Source organism: Pseudorca crassidens, chromosome 12, assembly GCF_039906515.1.
Source record: "Pseudorca crassidens isolate mPseCra1 chromosome 12, mPseCra1.hap1, whole genome shotgun sequence".
Taxonomy (NCBI): domain Eukaryota; kingdom Metazoa; phylum Chordata; class Mammalia; order Artiodactyla; family Delphinidae; genus Pseudorca; species Pseudorca crassidens.
The window spans coordinates 43,422,368-43,444,565 of record NC_090307.1 but is presented as its reverse complement, the minus strand read 5'-3'; the positions used below and the strand labels follow the sequence as shown (position 1 = coordinate 43,444,565).

Here is a 22,198-nt window from a genome sequence, read left to right as displayed (position 1 = left end):
CTATCCTTCTCAAACTCTTCCAAAATATAGCAGAGGGAGAAACACTCCCAAATTCATTCTGTGAAGCCATCATCACCCTGATACCAAAACCAAAAAAAGACATCACAAAAAAAGAAAATTATAGACCAATATCACTGATGAACATAGATGCAAAAATCCTGAATAAAATACTAGCAAACAGAATCCAACAACACATGAAAAGGATCATACGCCATGATCAAGTGGGATTTACCCCAGGGATGCAAGGATTCTTCAAAATACACAAATCAATCAATGTGGTACACCACATGAACAAATTAAGGAATAAAAGCCATATGATAATCTCAATAGATGCAGAAAAAGCTTTTGACAAAATTAAACACCCATTTATGATAAAAACGCTCCAGAAAATGGGCATAGAGGGAAACTACCTCAACATAATAAAGGCCATGTATGACAAACCCACAGCTAGCATCATACTCAATGGTGAAAAACTGAAAGCATTTCCACTAAGATCAGGAACAAGACAAGGATGTTCACTCTCAAACCTCTTATTCAACATAGTACTGGAACCCCTAGCCACAGCAATCAGAGAAGAAAAAGAAATAAAAGGAATACAAATTGGAAAAGAAGTAAAACTGTAACTGTTTGCAGATGACATGACACTATACATAGAAATTCTTAAAGATGCCACCAGAAAACTACTAGAACTGATCAATGAATTTGGTAAGGTTACAGGATACAAAATCAATTCACAGAAATTTCTGGCATTCCTATACACCAACAATGAAAAATCATAAAGAGAAATTAAGGGAACACTCCCCTTTACCATTGCAACAAAAAGAATAAAATACCTAGGAATAAACCTGCCTAAGGAGGCAAAAGACTTGTACTCAGAAAACTATAAAACATTGATGACAGAAATCAAACATGACATAATCAGATGGAGAAATATACCATGTTTTTGGATTAAAAGAAGCAATATTGTGATAATGACTATACTACTGAAAGCGATCTACAGATTCAATGCAATCCTTATCAAACTACCAATGACATTCTTCACAGAATTAGAACAAAAACTTTTACAATTTGTATGGAAACACAAAAGACCCCGAATAGCCAAAGCAATCTTGAGAAAGAAAAACAGAGTTGGAGGAATCAGGCTCCCCTATTTCAAACTATACCACAAAGCTACAGTAATCAAGACAGTATGGTACTGGCATAAAAACAGAAATATATTCAATGATACAAGATAGAATGCCCATTACAAAAAAGGAGGCAAGAACATACAATGGAGAAAAGATATCCTCTTCAGTAAGTGGTGCTGGGAAAACTGGTCAGCTACATGTAAAAGAATGAAATTAGAATACTCCCTATCACCATACACAAACATAAACTCAAAATGGATTAAAGACTTAAATGTAAGGCTAGACACTATAAAACTCTTGGAGGAAAACATATGAAAAACACTTTTTGACATATACCACAGCAAGATTTTTTTGACCCACCCACTAGAGTAAAGGAAATAAAAACAAAAATAAACAAATGGGACCTAACTAAACTTAAAAACTTTTGCACAACAAAGGAACCATACACTAGACAACAAGACAACCTTTAGGATGGGAGAAAATATTTGCAAATGAAACAACAAAGGATGAATCTCCAAAATATACAAACATTTAATGGAGGTCAATATCAAAAAAACAAACAGTCCATTTAAAAAATGGGTGGAGACCTAAATAGACATTTCACCAAGGAAGACATGCAGATGGCCAAGAGGCACATGATATGATGCTCAACATCAGTAATTATTAGAGAAATGCAAATGAAAACTACAATGAGGTATTACCTCACATCAGCCAGAATGGCCATTGTCAAAGAAATCTAGAAAAAGTAAATGCTGGAAAGGGTGTGGTAAAAAGGGAACCCTCCTGCATTTTTGGTGGGAATGTAAATGGATACAACCACTATGGAAAATAGTATGGAGGTTCCATAAAAAACTAAAAATAGAACTACCATATGACCCAACAATCCCAATACTGAGCATATACCCTGAGAAAACCATAATTCAAAATGACATGTACCACAGTGTTCATTGCAGCACTATTTATAATAGGCAGGACATGGAACCAACCTAAATGTCCATAATCAGATGAATGCATAAAGTAGATGTGTCATATATATACAATGGAATATTACTCAGCCATAAAAAGAAACGAAATTGAGTTATTTGTAGTGAGGTGGATGTACCTAGGGTCTGTCATACAGAGTGAAGTAAGTCAGAAAGAGAAAAACAAATACTGTATGCTAATGCATATATATGGAATCTAAAAATAAAATAGTATTGATGAACCTAGTTGCAGGGCAGGAATAAAGATGTAGACACAGAGAATGGACTTGAGGACACGGGGTGGGAGGGGGAGGCTGGGGCGAAGTGAGAGTAGCACTGACATATATACACTACCAAATGTAAAATAGTTAGCTAGTGGGAAGCAGCCGCATAGCACAGAGAGATCAGCTCAGTGCTTTGCGATGACCTAGAGGGGTGGCTAGGGAGGATGGGAGGGAGGCCCAAGAGGGAGGGGATATTGGGACATATGTATACAGATGGCTGATTAACTCAGGTGTACAACAGAAACTAACACAGTATTGTGAAGCAATTATTCTCCAATTTAAAAAAAATGGCTATACTACCCAAGGTAATCTACAGATTCAATGCAATCCCTATCAAATTACCAATTGGATTTTTCACAGAACTAGAATAAGAAATCTTAAAATTTGTATGGAAACATAAAAGACCCTGAATAGCCAAAGCAATCTTGAGAAAGAAAAATGGAACTGGAGGCATCAGGTTCCCTGCCTTCAGACTAAACTACAAAGCTACAGTAATCAAGGCAGTATGGTACTGGCACAAAAACAGAAATATAGATCAATGGAACAGGATAGAAAGCCCAGCGGTAAACCCACACACTTATGGTCAACTAATCTATGACAAAGTAGGCAAGGATATACAATGGAGAAAAGACAGTCTCTTCGATAAGTGGTGCTTGGAAACTGCACAGCCACATGTAAAAGAAGGAAATTAGAACACTCCCTAACACTATACACAAACATAAACTCAAAATAGATTAAAGATATAAATGTAAGACCAGACACTGTAAAACTCTTAGAGGAAAACATAGGAAATGAAAGATTAGTAGTTACAAACAACACCACAGAAATACAAAGGATTATAAGAGATTACTACAAACAATGATATGCCAACAAATGGACAACCTAGAAGAAATGAATAAATTCCTAGAAATGTACAATCTTCCAAGACTGAATCATGAAGAAACAGAAAATCTGAATAGACCAATTACTAGTAATGAAATTAAATAAACAATCCAAAAAATCCCAACTAATAAAAGTCCAGAACCAGTCTGCCTCACAGCTGAATTCTACCAAATATTTAAAGAAGAGTTAACATCTATCCTTCTCAAACTATTATAAAAAATTAAAGAGAAAGGAAATCTCCCAATCTCATTCTATAAGGTCACCATCATCCTATTCCAAGGAAAGGCAAAGACACCACAAAAAAAGAAAATTACAGGCCAATATCACTGATGAATATAGATGTAAAAATCCTCAACAAAATATTAGCAAAGCAAATGCAACAACATATAAAAAGGACCATACATCATGATCAAGTGGGATTTATTCCAGGGATACAAGGATGGTTCAGTATTCCCAAATCAATCAATGTGGTAATCATATTATGTAAAGAAAGAATAAAAATCACATGATCATCTCACTAAATACAGAAATTGCATTTGACAAAATTCAACATCTATTCATGAGAGACACTCTCATCAAAGTTGGTAAAGAGGGAACATACTCAACGTAATAAAAGCCATTTATGACAAACTCACAGCTAATATCATACTCAACAGTCAAGAGTTGAAAGTCTTGCCCCTAAAATCAGGAAAAAGACAAGGATGACCAATTTTGCCACTTATATTTAGTATTGGAAGTCCAAGCCACAGCAAATAAGACAAGAAAAAGAAATAAAAGGCATCCAAACTGGAAGGCAAAAGTGAAATTGTCACTATTTGGAGATGACATAATACTATATACAGAAAACTCTGTTTCCACCAAAAAACTATTAGAACTAATAAAATGAATTCAGTAAAGTTGCAGGATACAAAATTAATATACAGAAATCTGTTGCTTTTCTATACAGTATAATGAACAATCAAAAAACAAAGAGCAAGAAAACAACCCCATTTAAACAACATCAAAAAGAATAAAATACCTAGGAATAAACTTAACCAAGGAGGCGAACAACCTATACTCTGAAAACTATGAGACACTGATGAAGGAAATTAAAGATTATGCAAATAAATAGAAAGATATCCCATATTCATGGATTGGAAGAATTAATATTCTTAAAATGTCCATACCACCCAAAGCAATCTACAGATTTCATGCAATCCCTATAGAAACACGCATGACATTTTTCACAGAACTAGAACAAATAATCCTAAAATTTATATGGAACCACAAAAGACACTGAATAGCCAAAGGAACCTTGAGACAAAAAGAACAAAGCTGGAGGCATAATATTCACTGACTTCAGACTATACCTCAAGGCTGCAGTAATCAAAACAGTATGGTAGAGACGAGGGGAAGATGGCAGAAGAGTAAGACGCGGAGATCACCTTCCTCCCCACAGATACACCAGAAATACATCTACACGTGGAACAACACCTACAGTACACCTACTGAACGCTGGCAGAAGACCTCAGACATCCCAAAAGGCAAGAAAGTCCCCACATACCTGGGTAGGGCAAAAGAAAAAAGAATAAACAGAGACAAAAGGATAGGGACAGGGCCTGCACCAGTGGGAAGGAGCTGTGAAGGATGAAAGGTTTCCACACACTAGGAAGCCCCTTCACGGATTGAGACTGTGGGTGGCGGAGAGGGAAAGCTTCAGAGCCGTAGAGGAGTGCACAGCAGCAGGGGTGCGGAGGGCAAAGCGGAGAGATTCCTGCACAGAGGATCAGTGCCGACCAGCACTCACCAGCCCGAGAGGCTTGTCTGCTCACCCACCGCGGAGGGCGGGGCTGGAAACTGAGGCTCGGGATTCGGTCACAGCACAGGGAGAGGACTGGGGTTGGCAGCATGAACACAGCCTGCAGGGGGTTAGTGCACCACAGCTAGCCAGGAGTGAGTCTGGGGAAAAGTATGTACCTGCCAAAGAGGCAAGAAACTTTTTCTTCCCTATTTGTTTCCTGGTGCGTGAGGAGAGGGGATTGGGAGAGTTCCTTAGAGGAGCTCCAGAGATGGGCGCGAGCCGCAGCTAAAAGCGCGGACCCCAGAGATGGGTATGAGACGCTAAGGCTGCTGCTGCCACAACCAAAAAGCCTGTGTGAGACCACAGGTCACTATTCAAACCCCTCTTCCGGGGAGGCTGTGCAGCCTGCCACTGCCAGGGTCCTGGGATCCAGGGACAACTTCCCCGGGAGAATGCACGGCGCGCCTCAGGCTGGTGCAATGTCACGCTGGCCTCTGCTGCTGCACGCTCGCCCCACACTCCGTACCCCTCCCTCCCTGCGGCCTGAGTGAGCCAGAGTCCCCGAAGCAGCTGCTCCTTTAACCTTGTCCTGTCTGAGCCAAAAACAGAAGCCCTCCAGCAACCTACATGCAGAGGCGGGGCCAAATCCAAAGCTGAGCCCCAGGAACTGTGAGAACAAAGAAGAGAAAGGGAAATCTCTCCCAGCAGCCTCAGAAGCAGCAGATTAAAGCTACACAATCAACTTGATGTACCCTGCATCTGTGGAATACGCGAATAGACAATGAATCATCCCAAATTGAGGAGGTAGACTTTGAGAGAAAGTTTTATTATTTTTTCCCCTTTTCCTCTTTTTGTGAGTGTGTATGTGTATGCTTCTGTGTGAGATTTTGTCTGTATAGTTTTGCTTCCACCATTTGTCCTAGGGTTCTATCCTCCCATTTTTTCCTTAAAAAATTTGTTTTTTCTTAATAATTATTTTTTATTTTAATAACTATTTAATTTTATCTTCCTTTATTTTATCTTCTTTCTTTCTTTCCTTCCTTCCCTCCCTCCTTCCTTCCTCCCTCCCTCTCTCCCTTTTCCTTTCTTTCTTTCTTTCTTTCTTTCTTTCTTTCTTTCTTCTGTTCTGTCTTTCTGTCTTTTGCTCTGTCTTTCGTTCTGTCTATCTTTCTTTCTCTCTTTCTACTTTTTCTCCCTTTTATTTTGAGCCTTGTGGATGAAAGGCTATTGGTGATGCAGCCAGGAGTCATTGCTGTGCCTCAGGTGGGAGAGCCAACTTCACGACATTGGTCCACAACAGACCTTCCAGCTCCATATAATATTAAATGGCGAAAATCTCCCAGAGATCTCCATCTCAACATCAACACCCAGCTTCACTCAACGACCAGCAAGCTACAGTGCTGAACACTCTATGCCAAAGAACTAGCAAGAGAGGAACACAATCCCATCCATTAGCAGAGAGGCTGCCAAAAATCACAATAAGTCCACAGACACCCCAAAACACACCACCAGACATGGACCTGCCCACCAGAAAGACAAGATCCAGCCTGATCCACCACAACACAGGCACTAGTCTCCTCCACCAGGAAGCCTACACAACCCACTGAACCAACTTTAGCCACTGGGGACAGACACCAAAAACAACGGGAATTACGAACCTGCAGCCTGCAAAAAGGAGACCCTAAACACAGTAAGGTAAGCAAAATGAGAAGACAGAAAAACACACAGCAGATGAAGGAGCAAGATAAAAACCCACCAGACCTAACAAATGAAGAGGAAATAGGCAGTCTACCTGAAAAAGAATTCAGAATAATGATAGTAAAGATGATCCAAAATCTTGGAGATAGAATAGACAAAATGCAAGAAACATTTAACAAGGACCTAGAAGAAATAAAGATGAAACAAACAATGATGAACAACACAATAAATGAAATGAAAAATACTCTAGATCGGATCAATAGCAGAATAACCAAGGCAGAAGAATGAATAAGTGATCTGGAAGATAAAATAGTGGAAATAACTACTGCAGAGCAGAATAAAGAAAAAAGAATGAAAAGAACTGAGGACAGTCTCAGAGACCTCTGGGACAACATTAAATGCACCAACATTTGAACTATAGGGATTCCAGAAGAAGAAGAGAAAAAGAAAGGGACTGAGAAAATAGTTGAAGAGATTATAGTTGAAAACTTCCTTAATATGGGAAAGGAAATAGTCAATCAAATCCAGGAAGTGCAGAGATTCCCATACAGGATAAATCCAAGTAGAAACACTCCAAGACACATATTATTCAAACTATCTAAAATTATATACAAATAAAAAATATTAAAAGCAGCAAGGGAAAAACAACAAATAACACACAAGGGAATCCCCATAACGTTAACAGCTGAACTTTCAGCAGAAACTCTGCAAGCCAGAAGGGACTGGCGGGATATATTTAAAGTGATGAAGGAGAAAAAACTGCAACTAAGATTACTCTACCCAGGAAGGATCTCATTCAGATTTGATGGAGAAATTAAAACCTTTACAAACAAGCAAAAGCTGAGAGAGTTCAGCACCACAAAACCAGCTTTACAACAAATGCTAAGGAACTTCTCTAGGCAAGAAACATAGGAGAAGGAAAAGACATACAATAACAAACCCAAAATAATTAAGAAAATGGGAATAGGAACATACGTATTGATAATTACCTAAAATGTAAATGGACTAAATGCTCCCACCAAAAGACACAGATTGGCTGAATGGATACAAAAACAAGACCCATATATATGCTGTCTACAAGAGACCCACTGCAGACCTAGAGACACATACAGACTGAAAGTAAGGGGATGGAAAAAGATATTCCATGCAAATGGAAACCAAAAGAAAGCTGGAGTAGCAATTCTCATATCAGTCAAAATAGAATTAAAATAAAGACCATTAGAAGAGGCAAAGAAGGACACTACATAATGATCAAGGGATAGATCCAAGAAGAAGATATAACAATTGTAAATATTTATGCACCGAACATAGGAGCACCTGAATACATAAGGCAAATACAAACAGCCATAAGAGGGGAAATCGACAGTAACACATTCATAGTAGGGGACTTTAACAGCCCACTTTCACCAATGGAGAGATCATCCAAACTGAAAATAAATAAGGAAACACAGGCTTTAAATGATACACTAAACAAGAGGGACTTAATTGATATTTATAGGACACTCCATCCAAAAACAACAGAATACACATTTTTCACAAGTGCTCATGGAACAGTCTCCAGGATAGATCATATCTTGGGTCACAAATCAAGCCTTGGTAAATTTTAAAAAATTGAAATTGGATCAAATATCTTTTCCGACCACAACGCTATGAGACTAGATATAAATTACAGGAAAAGATTTGTAAAAAATACAAACACATGGAGGCTAAACAATACACTACTTAATAACGAAGTGATCACTGAAGAAATCAAAGAGAAAATTAAAAAATACCTAGAACAAATGACAATGGAGACACGACGACCCAAAACCTATGGGATGCCGCAAAAGCAGTTGTAAGAGGGAAGTTTATAGCAAGACAATCCTACCTTAAGAAACAGGAAACATCTCGAATAAACATCCTAACCTTGCACCTAAAGCAATTAGAGAAAGAAGAGCAAAAAAAAAACCCCCAAAGTTAGCAGAAGGAAAGAAATCATAAAGATCAGATCAGAAATAAATGAAAAAGAAATGAAGGAAATGATAGTAAAGATTAATAAAACTAAAAGCTGGTTCTTTGAGAAGACAAACAAAATTGATAAACCATTAGCCAGACTCATCAAGAAAAAAAAGGGAGAAGACTCAAATCAATAGAATTAGAAATGAAAAGGGAGAAGTAACAACTGACACTGCAGAAATACAAAGGATCATAAGAGATTACTACAAGCGACTCTATGCCAATAAAATGGACAACTTGGAAGAAATGGAAAAATTTTTAGAAATGAACAACCTGCCAAGACTGAATCAGGAAGAATAGAAAATATGAACAGACCAATCACAAGCACTGAAATTGAAACTGTACTTAAAAATCTTCCAACAAACAAAAGTCCTGAACCAGATGGCTTCACAGGTGAATTCTATCAAACGTTTAGAGAAGAGTTAACACATATCCTTCCCAAACTCTTCCAAAATATAGCACAGGGTGGAACACTCCCAAACTCATTCTATGAAGCCACCATCACCCTGATACCAAAACCAGAACAAGGATGTCACAAAGAACGAAAACTAAAGGCCAATATCACTGATGAACATAGATTTAAAGATCCTCAACAAAATACTATCAAACAGAATCCAACAGCACATTAAAAGGATCATACACCATGATCAAGTGGAGTTTATTCCAGGAATGCAAGGATTCTTCAATATACGCAAATCAATCAACATGATACACCATATTAACAAATTGAAGGAGAAAAACCATATGATCATCTCAATAGATGCAGAGAAAGCTTTCGACAAAATTCAACACCCATTTATGATAAAAACTCTGCAGAGAGTAGGCACAGAAGGAACTTTCCTCAACATAATAAAGGCCATATATGACAAACTCAGAGCCAACATCGTCCTCAATGGTGAAATACTGAAAGCATTTCCACTAAGATCAGGAACAAGACAAGGTTGCCCACACTCACCACTATTATTCAACATAGTTTTGGAAGTTTTAGCCACAGCAATCAGGGAAGAAAAGGAAATTAGAGGAATCCCAATCGCAAAAGAAGAAGTAAACCTGTCACTGTTTGCAGATGATATGATACTATACATAGAGAATCCTAAAGATGCTATCAGAAAACTACTAGAGGTAATCAATGAATTTGGTAAAGTAGCAGGATACAAAATTAATGCACAGAAATCTCTGGCATTCCTGTACACTAATGATGAAAAATCTGAAAGTGAAATCAAGAAAACACTCGCATTTACCATTGCAACAAAAAGAATAAAATATCTAGGAATAAACCTACCTAAGGAGACAAAAGACCTGTATGCAGAAAATTATAAGACACTGATGAAAGAAATTAAAGATGATACAAATAGATGGAGAGATATTCCATGTTCTTGGATTGGAAGAATCAACATTGTGAAAATGACTCTACTACCCAAAGCAATCTATAGATTCAATGCAATCCCTATCAAACTACCACTGGCATTTTTCACAGAACTAGAACAAAAAATTTCACAATTTGTATGGAAACACAAAAGACCCTGAATAGCCAAAGCAATCTTGAGAATGAAAAACGGAGCTGGAGGAATCAGGCTCCCTGACCTCAGACTATATTACAATGCTACAGTAATCAAGACAGTATGGTACTGGCACAAAAACAGAAAGATCAATGGAACAGGATAGAAAGCCCAGAGATAAACCCACGCACATATGGTCACCTTATCTTTGATAAAGGAGGCAGGAATGTACAATGGAGAAAGGACAGCCTCTTCAATAAGTGGTGCTGGGAAAACTGGACAGGTCCATGTAAAAGTATGAGATTAGATCACTTCCTAACACCATACATAAAGATAAGCTCAAAATGGATTAAAGACCTAAATGTAAGGCCAGAAACTATCAAACTCTTAGAGGAAAACATAGGCAGGACACTCTATGACATAAATCACAGCTAGATCCTTTTTGACCCTCCTCCTAGAGAAATGGAAATAAAAACAAAAATGGAACCTAATGAAACTTCAAAGCTTTTTCACAGCAAAGGAAACCATAAACAAGACCAAAAGACAACCCTCAGAATGGGAGAAAATATTTGCAAATGAAGCAACGGTCAAAGGATTAATCTCCAACATTTATAAACAGCTCATGCAGCTCAATAACAAAAGAAAACCCAATCCAAAAATTGGCAGAAGACCTAAATAGACATTTCTCCAAAGAAGATATACAGACTGCCAACAAACACATGAAAGAATGCTCAACATCATTAATCATTAGAGAAATGCAAATCAAAACTACAATGAGATATCATCTCACACTGGTCAGAACAGCCATCATCAAAAAATCTAGAAAGAATAAATGCTGGAGAGGGTGTGGAGAAAAAGGAACACTCTTGCACTGCTGGTGGGAATGTGAATTGGTACAGCCACTATGGAGAACAGTATGGAGGTTCCTTCAAAAACTACAAATAGAACTACCACATGACCCAGCAATCCCACTACTAGGCATACACCCTGAGAAAACCATAATTCAAAGAGTCATGTACCAAAATGTTCATTGCAGCTCTATTTACAATAGCCCGGAGATGGAAACAACATTCATCATCAGATGAATGGATAAAGAATATGTGGCACATATATACAATGGAATATTACTCAGCCATAAAAAGAAACGAAATTGAGCTATTTTTAATGAGGTGGATGGACCTAGAGTCTGTCATACAGAGTGAAGTAAGTCAGAAAGAGATAGACAAATACCATATGCTAACACATATATATGGAATTTAAGAAAAAAAAATATCATGAAGAACCTAGGGGTTAGACAGGAATAAAGACACAGACCTACTGGAGAACGGACTTGAGGATATGGGGAGGGCGAAGGGTAAGCTGTGACAAAGCGAGAGAGTGGCATGGACATATATACACTACCAAACATAAAATAGATAGCTAGTGGGAAGCAGCCGCATAGCAGAGGGAGATAAGCTCGGTGCTTTGTGACCACCTAGAGGGGTCGGATAGGGAGGGTGGGAGGGAGGGAGATGCAAGAGGCAAGAGATATGGGAACACATGTATATGTATAACTGATTCACTTTGTTATAAATCAGAAACTAATACACCATTGTAAAGCAATTATACTCTAACAAAGATGTAAAAAAAAAAAAACCAAAACAGTATGGTAGACTTGATAGGTGGATTTTACCACACATTAAAGAAAAATGAATGCCAATCCATCTTAAGCCGTTCCAAAAACTTGAAGAGGTGTGGACAGTTCAAACTCATTTCATGGTGGAAGAACTTTCTGGATACCAAAGCCAGAGAAGGATACTACAAGAAAAGAAAACTATAGATCTGTATGTCTGATGAATATGGATGCAAAAATTCACAAGAAAATATTAGTAAACTTAATTCAGCAACACATTAACAGAATTATACACCATGACCAATTGGGATTTATCCCTGGGATGCAAGGGTGGTTCAATATATGCAAATCAATAAATGTGATACCACATATTAATAGCATGGCAGAAAAAATATCATATGATCATCTCAGTAGATGCAGAAGCATTTGACAAAATATGTCTTTTCATGGTAATTAAAAAAAAAAACCCTCAATAAATTGTGTATAGAAAGAACATAGCTCAACATAATAAAGGCCATATAGGAGAAAACCAGAGCTAACATTTTACTCAATGGCAAAACACTGAAAGCTTTTCATCTAAGATCAGGAACAAGACAAGAATGTTGACTCTAACCAATCTTCTTAAACATGGTACTGGAAATCCTAACTGGAGCTATTAGGCAAGACAAAGAAATAAAAAGCATCTGAATCAGAAAGTGGTCAAACTGTCATTATTTGGAGATATTATTAGTTTATATATAGAAATTTCTAAAGACTCAACCAAAAATAACAGTTGGGAATAATCAACAAATTCAGTAAAGTTGCAGAATATAGAATCAACATCCAGAAATCAGTTATGTGTATTTTTTATGGTAATGCATTTGCATTTTATTCTATAAGAAATGTGAAACCATTGATTTTTTCTTTTTTTAATTCAATTTATTTAACCTAAAAACGTGTTTATGTAACTAACAATGAAACATGTGAAAAAGAAATAAAGAAAATGATCCCATTTGCAATAGAATAAAAAATGTAATACTTATAAATTTAACCAAGTGAAAAATCTATATAATGAAAACCACAAGACCTTGATGAAAAAAAAATTGAAGACACAAATGGAAATATATTCCATGTTCACAGATTAGAAGAATTAATATTACTGAAATGTCCATATTACCCAAAGCCATCTATAGATCCAACACAATGCCGATCAAAATTTCAATACCTTTTTTTTTAGAGAAATAGAAAAAGAATCCTAATAGCCAAAGCCATCATGAAAAAGAAGAATAAAGCTGGAGGCATCAAACTTCCTGATTTCAAACTACACAATAAAGGTAGAGTAAATAAAACAGTATGGAACTGGCATATAAATAGACACATAGACAAATGGAAGAGAAACAAGAGCCTAGAAGTAAACCTCTGTATATACAGTCAACTAATATTTGACAAGGGAGCCAAGACCACTCACTGGGGAGAGTGTTGGGAAAATTGAAAAAAATGATGCTGGGAAAATTGAAATTGGAACCATATCTTACACTGCTCACAAAAATTAGCTTGAAATGTATTAAAGACATACAAGAATACCTGATACCATAAAATTCCTACAAGAAAATAGGAAAATCTACTTAACATTGGTTTGGGCAATTATTTTTTTGGATATGACACCAAAAGCACAAGCAATAAAGGCAAAAATCAACAAGTGGGACAACATCAAATTAAAAAGCTTCTGCACAGCAAAAGAAATCGTCAACAAAATGAAAAGGTAAACTACAGAATGAGAAAACATATGTGCAAACCACATATCCGATAAGAGGTTAATATCCAGAAGGCAAAAATTCTTACTCAATAACAACAAAAAAATACAATCCAATTAAAAAACGGCTCCCTGACTTGAGACTATACTACAAAGATATATCCATCAAGACAGTATGGTACTGGCACAAAAATAGAAATATAGATCAATGGAACAGTATGGAAAGCCCAGAATAAACCCACACACCCATGGTCAATTAATCTATGACAAAGGAGGCATGACTTTACAATGGAGGAAAGACAGTCTCTTCAATAAATGGTGCTGGGAAAACTGGACAGCTACATGTAAAAGAATGAAATTAGAACATTCTCTAACACCATACACAAAAGTAAACTCCAAATGGATTAAAGACCTAAATGTAAGGCCAGACACTACAAAACTCTTAATGGAAAACATAGGCAGAACACTCTCTGACATAAATCGCAGCAATATCTTTTTCAATCCATCTCCCATAGTAATGAAAATAAAAACAAAAATTAAAAAATGAGACCTAATTAAATTATAAAGCTTTTGCATAGCAAAGGAAACCATAAACAAAATGAGAAGATAACCCACGGAATGGCAGAAAATATTTACAAACGATGAGACCGACAAGGGATAAGTCTCCAAAATTTACAAACAGCTAATGTGGCTTAATACCATAAAAACAAACAACCCAATCAAAAAATGGGCAGAAGACCTAAAGAGACATTTCTCCAAAGAAGACATACAGATGGCCAAGAGCCACAAGAAAAGATGCTCAACATTGCCAGTTATTAGAGAAATGTAAATCAAAACTACACTGAGATATCTCACACCAGTCAAAATGGCCATTATCAAAAAGTCCACAAACAATAAATGCTGGAGAGTGTCTGGAGAAAAGGGAACCCTCCTACATTGTTGGTGGGCATGTAAATTGGTACAGCCACTATGGAGGACAGGATGGAGGTTCCTCAAGAAACTAAAAATATAGCTACCATATTATCCAGCAATCCCACTCCTGGGCATATATGCAGAGAAAAACATGGTTCGAAAGGAAACATGCACCCCAATGTTCATTGCAGTGATGTTTACAATAGCCAAGACATGGTAGCAACCTAAATGTCCATTCACAGGTGAATAGATAAAGAAAATGTGGTACCTATATACAATGGTACTAAGCCATTAAAAACAATGAAATAATGTCATTTTCAGCAACATGGATGGACCTGGAGATTATCATATTAAGTGAAGTAAGTCAGACAGAGAAAGACAAATATCATATGATTTCGCTTATATGCAGAACCCAAAAAAGTGATACCAATGAACTTATTTACAAAACAGAAACAGACTCACATATTTAGAGAATGAACTTAAGGTTACCAGGGGGGAAAGGTGGGGGGGGGAGGGATAGATTGGGAGTTTGGGATTGATATGTACACACGGCTATATTTAAAATAGATAACCAACAAGGATCTACTGTATAGCACAGGGAACACTGCTCAGTATTACGTAACCACCTAAATGGGAAAAGAATTTGAAAAAGAATAGATACATGTATATGTAAAACTAAATCACTTTGCTGTACACTTGAAACCAGCACAATATTGCTTATCACCTATACTCCTATAAAATAAAATGTTAAATAAAAGGACAGAGGAACAAAATAGACATTTTTCCAAAGAAGACATCAAAATGGCTAACAGGTACTTTCAGATGCTGAATGTCACTTATCAACAGGGAAAGGCAAATCAAAACCACCTCACATGTGTCAGAATGGCTGTCAAGAAAACAAGAGAAAACAAGCATTGGTAAGGATGTAGAGATAAGGGAATCCTTGTACATTGCTGGTGGTAATGTAAATTGGTTCAGTCACTGTGCAAAACAGCATGGAGGTTCCTCAAAAAATTAGAACTATCATATCATCCAGCAATTCTACTTCTGGAAATCAAAACAGGAAATTGAAGAGATATAACCACTTCCATGTTTATTGCAGCAATATTCACACTAGCCAGATGTGGAAACAACCTAAGTGGTGTCTGTTAATGGATGAATGGATAAACAAGTAGTAGCATATACATATAAACTACTTGTTTATATACCATTACTTGTGTATCCATATATATATATACACACACACACACATATATATATATACACACACAATAGAAAATTATTCAGCCACGAGAAAGAAGGAAAAATTTTTTTTGTGCATGTGAAGGGAGATGGGATTGATGAAATCAATCCATGGAGGTCAATGTCCTCCTCCAATTTCTCATCTTTGTTTTTAAGTTGCAATGAAAGCAAATTAATATTTTACAGGAAACAGAAGAAATCATGGGAACAGGCCATCGTTGGACAGAGTGGTGGAGAATAGCCCATGGAAGATGAGGATATGAATGAGGTGATTATTATAAACACAGAAGAATATGTCTGCACACCAAAAATAAATATAGTATGACTTTTCTCCTAATTATAGACACACTGCGTTTATAAATATGTTTTCAGGAACTGTGTTAAGAAAACATGATTATTCCTACCATATTTCTTCAAAGAACAATGAAGAGAAATTTATATTGCCAGAAATAGGAACCAGAAAAAAAATCCCTAGAGTAGTGTACAAGCTACCTATAGATACATTCAGAGTACTGAAGAGGATTATATTCCCTAATGGGCTTAAATTACCAGAAATAATTTGTTTCTCCCTGTGACCATAGCGATATTGGTCAGAATGTTAGTCATGACACATTTAATTTTGTAATCTTTTGTTCTGGGTCTGAGTGAGTGGACCAAATAGCAGCTCAGGAGGCAAAGTTGCACTGTGTGAATGCACAAGTTCTAGCACTTGTACCTGGATGGGAGAAAGGGTTTCAGAAAAAGCCTTTGTATATTAGTCAAGAGCCAAATGTCATTTTAAATGACTGTGTGCCTTGAAATCACAAAAGGAAATATTAGCATTCTAATTGTAATCATACTTGGAATTTGAATTTTTTAACATGCAAGAGAAAAAAATAAGGCAACTCTGGCTTTCCTACGCTCTTAGGCAGACTCAAGATCTCTAAGGAGGCTAAGGGAGCAGCCCGGTGCCTGTTTCAGAAAGGTGCATCAATACCTGAACCCAGGAAGGAGGAATATAGAAAGTAGCTAATTCAATTTCCATATAGAGAGTGGTATTTCTGACTTCCTAGAAAAGTAGAACATTCTGAACTCCCCAAGAGACCTCCTTCCTGGAGCTGAGGGCTGGCAAGGCCAGGAAATTTTAACTGGTTTGTTAGAGAGATTACCAGAGGACATGTCAAAGTTCAAAGGAGGTTGTTAAGAAAAGCAACCCAAGCCAGCCATAATGAACTCATGCCACCTGGAAAGCCCCTGAATGGTATACCAGCAGGCTCAAGAAGAAAGGTCTGAGAATACTAACAAAGTCTTTTCTTTCCATCTCTTCAGTGAGTAGGCACAAACACAAAATTCTCAAGAGGGTCTTAAGAGTACATAAGATCCATTTTACTGTAGAGAACAGGCTTTTAGAAAGCTTCTGCCAGAAAGGCCTGATCAATATTGAGCTATAAAATCAATTACATGTGCTGGGCAGTCCAGGGAAAACACAAGGTCACTCACCTCTCTTTTCAGAGCCCTTTCTCTGAGGCTCCCTGATCTACAGAAACCTGCTGGAAGATATGAGGGCTCAGTCAGATAAACTGAAAGATGCTTCATTTTATTTTGCAGATAATTCATATCATTTTCCAGCAAATGGTTAACATAATTTCCAAGCATTAAAATTTACAAATAAGCATCATCTCGCTGAAACTCTATGTGTCTCAATATACATGTGTGCAAAAAATTCAGTCTCAGTTGAATTCTAGGTTATTATTAGAGTATGTAGAAGAGCTGGAAAAACAGAATGAGCTCAGTGTCAAAATTGTGGTCACATTTCAAATATGTGGAGTTTAGGCTTGCTTTCTCTAAATGCATAATTACAAATTCTGTTACAATGAAATTCTCTAAAAATTTGTTTCTGGTTTTCAAGTAATCCCAGCCTATGCCAAAAGGTTTTCAACACCTATGTTACAAGTTATTATTAGCTCTTCTCAGACTGCTAAGATAACTGAAAGTTATTTAAAAGCTGAGTAGTTTGAATTAAAAGCATTACTATTTAAGAATCACCAATTAAGTTTTCATAAGTTTATTCACTGACCTCATTTAGTTCATTGAGGAGTGAATGATACATAATTAAATGCAAGGAGCCAATGAAATAAATGTAGAAAAGGTTTTCTGCAATAAGAAAGCCAACCAAGGGTCAATACAATGGTGTAGGTGAGACAATTAGAGCCTAGAGTCAGTGCTATTCAATAGAAATTTCTGTGGTGATTGAAATGTTCTGTGCTGTTCAATACAGTAGCCAATCACCACTTAGGCAGTTGAACACTTGAACTGTGTCCCAGTGTGACTGAGGAACTGAATTTTAAATTTTATACTCTGATTCAAAGTCAGGTCATCAAAGGAACACACATGGGAGAAATGGACTTACTTACTAAGAATAGTTACAATAATTTGGGCACAGGGATGGAAAAATCTCTAGATACAAATGAAGTTCCCACTATGTGCTGTAGAATATGCTTTGACAACTCAGTGAGGTTTACTGGAACTCTACTGAGATATAATAACTGCATAATCCCAATCATGCTGACTCCAATTGGATCACACAATTGCCTTTCTTCACATACTGTGTTATCATCATGTGGATCTTCCCCATTGTGTAAAGGACATATGAATTACCCAGAGGGCATTGCTTAACTTCTATGAACTATTTTAGGCTCTATAAAATCATGATCTACACAGTTTTACATAACAGATCTTATGTATTTTTCACACCCGAAACACCCAGCTGGTCTCCCGGAGCAAGATGGTTTTCTCTCCATGCATTTGCACTCCTTGTTTCCACATGGCTAGTGAGCCAGAACAAGTTATTAAGGAGGTAAGGTCAAAGTAAAAAGTATACCTTCTCAGTTCCCTACATAACTATGTTAAACATTTCTTTCCTGAATCAGAGGACTTAAACTGAATACGTTTTAAAACAGAACATACATGGGTATTTCAAAATATTTGTCGCAAATATTTGATATGAAATACTTTTCTTCCAGTATTGTGCTCTTTGGAGTATTAAGAGGAAAAGACAACAAACACTAAGAAGATATCCTCAACTTCAACTGATTTCCCCCATGCTCAATTAGATTTAATTAAGTTCTCTAAAGAGGCACAATATTTTATTGAAATCATTTCTTTCACTGAGTCATTCATTTATCCATTTACTATTCATTGAGCCATAATATAAGATGGTTACCTACTGACACTGATGATATGATGGTCAGAAAAAGTTACCTTGCTTGCCCTCAGACTGTACAATCTAGCATAAAAAAGAGCACATAATAGGTTAAAAAAAAAAGAGGTATGCCTACAGTATCATGGGGACATAAAGGAAGTAAAGTTAATGGGTGAAGCAACCAGAAAATAATCATAGAGAAGGTAATAGCTGATACAGATCAGGTGCAGGGGAGGGCATTTCTGTGTGAGATAACCTCAGAAACAATAATATCTGTGGGGTTGAAGAATTCACTCTTAAATAATTAAATATGAGGTTTCTTGGGATACCTGGATCAAGCTATGTGGCAGACAACTGGATATAAAATCTGAAGCTCAAGGCAAAGCATGGGGGAGATTATGCAGCTTCTGGCACATTCTGAAGTTGAAACCACGAGAGCTAGTGGGCGCTCCTTTGAGCAGTGTGCAGAACAAGAGGATTAAATTGACGAGGGAAGGATGCTAGGAGAAACCCAGCAGGGAAGGGCGTGGGTCGAGGGAAAGGACTCAAGGCAGCAGGAGAAGAATTATCTGGTGATCAGGTGACATGGAAGCCAAGAGAGTGGATGTTTCAAGCCTCTAGTTATCGACAGATTCAAATATACCCAAGACATCTGGTAAGATCAAGGGCAAAAAGCATTTTTAGTTTGGCCATAGATGGAATCACTGATAGACTCAACCTGACCAGTTTCAGCCAAACGTTGGCATAAGCAAGTTACAGTGGATTGAAGAGTAAACGGTAGATGAGGAGTGAAGACAGTAAATGAACAGAAGCACTCCTTTGGAAAGTTCAGATGAGAAGTGATGTTTCAGAATGTGGATGCTGAGGGACAGCAATAGCCACATACCAAGCCAGTCACACTATTGTGAACCAGCTCTAGTGCGGTGGTGAATCTTACGGCCAAGCTCCTTTAGGCTCATGATTAGAGGCTGTGATCCAAAGCATCTTAACAGCTGACAATCCTCAATATTAGTGAGGAGCAAAGAAGATCACAGATATAAAGATTTGGGCAAACTAGAAATTGCTATACAAATGTTAGTTATTATGGTCATTACTACAATTTGGTCTTGTTAGATTGCGATCTGTGTATCAGCCCAGTTTACATGAGGGTTGAAAAACAAATCGAAAAGTCTGCCCGATGGGGTTTGTGGAGAGGAAACATCAGTAGTTAACTTATGCATTTTGCATATAATTTAGACTCAATAGATCCAGTGGATGACCGCAGCGAACAATTGCCCTCTTTAGACAGCTCACTGTGAACTTCCTGATAGAAAGAGAGCATTCCAAAGTCCTATGTAATTGGATGTGATGATAATGGCAGGATTGGCTGCTTGCTTGCTTCTCATTTCAGTGGGATGATTTGAATAAGTTCTTTATAAAAACTGTAACTGCTGTCATTTTGATAACACTCCAACTTGAAAATTTGGATTGTTGGGTGCAGACCCTTGCCAGCTCTAAACAAATGGAGGTTGGCTAACAAAGGATTTGAAGCGCACCCTTTCCACGCTATGAAGTCTCCAACATGGGCAAGCTTTTACTATTGCTACCATATTCAAACTTAAGCAGGAGTTCATAGAACTCTTTGGAGCCTTCCTCTTTCACCCACAGAATTGTCAACTTCAACCACTGAGCCCTTTGCTTTGTCTAAGATAAACCCTTCACCCTGCCATCCAATATATATCAGTAATTCTCTTTGTATTTTTTTTTGACTTTGGCACTAGGTGTTCTATTTTTAAAAATTTATTCACTCATTAAGCCAATATGATTGAGCACTTACTATATTTCTGGCCTTATTCAAGGGATGAATAAGACAGAGTTCCTGCTTTCAAGGAGTGCACATCTATTTAGGGAAAAATATTTGAAAACACATGTCATAATACAGTGAGATAAGTGCTAGAATAAAGGTACATGCAGGAGAGTGATTAATCTTCCAAAGAGTGGAAGAGTGAGTGGCAAGGTAGAGTAAGGTTTCACAGAGGAAGTACGATTTAATTCAGTCTTAAAGAGTTTTGATGTTTAGACAAGAGGAGGAGGAATGTTTTATCTTTTTGATCTGTTAGTTTCTTAATGTCAGTGATTCTGCCTTATTCAACTTGTTTTCTCTTAATGCACCAGCTATAGATGGAATGTTTGCATCCCCCTCCCCCCACCAAATTCATTTGCTGAAATCTAATCTTCAGTGTGATGGTATTAGGTGGTAGGGCCTTTGGGAGGTGATTAGGTCATGAGGGTAGAGCCCTCATGAATGAGATTAGTGCCCTTATAAGAAAGAGACCTCAGAGAGCTCCCTCATTCCTCCACTATGTGAAAGGGGCACAGTGAAAAGATGGTTCTCTATGGAACAGGAAGCAGACTCTCACCAGACAGCAAATCTGCCAGCACCTTAATCTTGGACTTCCCAGCCTCCAGAGCTGTGAAAAAATAAATGTCTGTTGTTTAAGCCACCCAGTCTATGCTATTTTTGTTATAGCAGCCCGAACAGACTAAGAAAGTACTTATTACAGTGAATTGAACATGAGAACCCCCAAATATTTGTTAAATTAAATCCAAATGTTTTTAAGGTATCCTTTTCCGTTCTTCTGCCTTCACATTCTTCTTGAACATAGTATAACCTGCAGAGTTCATGTTCTTATTACATTAGTTTAAAAGGTTCTGCAAATACTATATCTCTTTCAATCTTTGCCCTCCTGTTTATGCTACCAACTCAAATTACCTCCCAGTTTCTCCATTAATGGTCTGAATTCTGATTGTCTTCATCTGCTTTATAAATTAAGTCAGATGTGTAACTAATTCAACTTGGTCTCTTGAAAGTGGCTGCTCCCTTCCACACTTTTCAGAATATCTCTACAAATTCTAAAATTAAGTATTCTCAAACTTAGATTAACTGTAGTTGTCAGCCATCAGATATGATGTTGGCATCTCATATCATGCTAATCTTCTGCTATGCCTTTTTAGCTCTCAAGATTTATGTATATGTATATAGTATTTTTCCCCACAGCTCCAAATCTGTTATAGGGAATGACTATTCTGATGTTTTACAAATGAAAAACGAAGCTAAAGATAATACCATGTTTAAAAGTCAGAATGTCTGGGGTTCCCAGAATTTATGAAGAAAGGCCCCAAATAAAGGGATTTGCAGGTCTGATCAATCTAGGTGCCCTCCTGTGGTTAAAAAAGCAAAAACTAAACAAAATCAAAACAGCAGGAGCCAATACCAGTGTTACAGGTAGAATGTGTTTTTGAGAAGAAATGT

General features: G+C 37.2%; 1 protein-coding gene across 6 annotated transcripts in view; it reads right to left on the bottom strand.

Moving 5' to 3' along the window:
* Window positions 1–22,198, bottom strand: part of NOL4 (nucleolar protein 4) — a 394,425-nt gene that overhangs the window by 24,189 nt on the left and 348,038 nt on the right. The window lies entirely within an intron of this gene.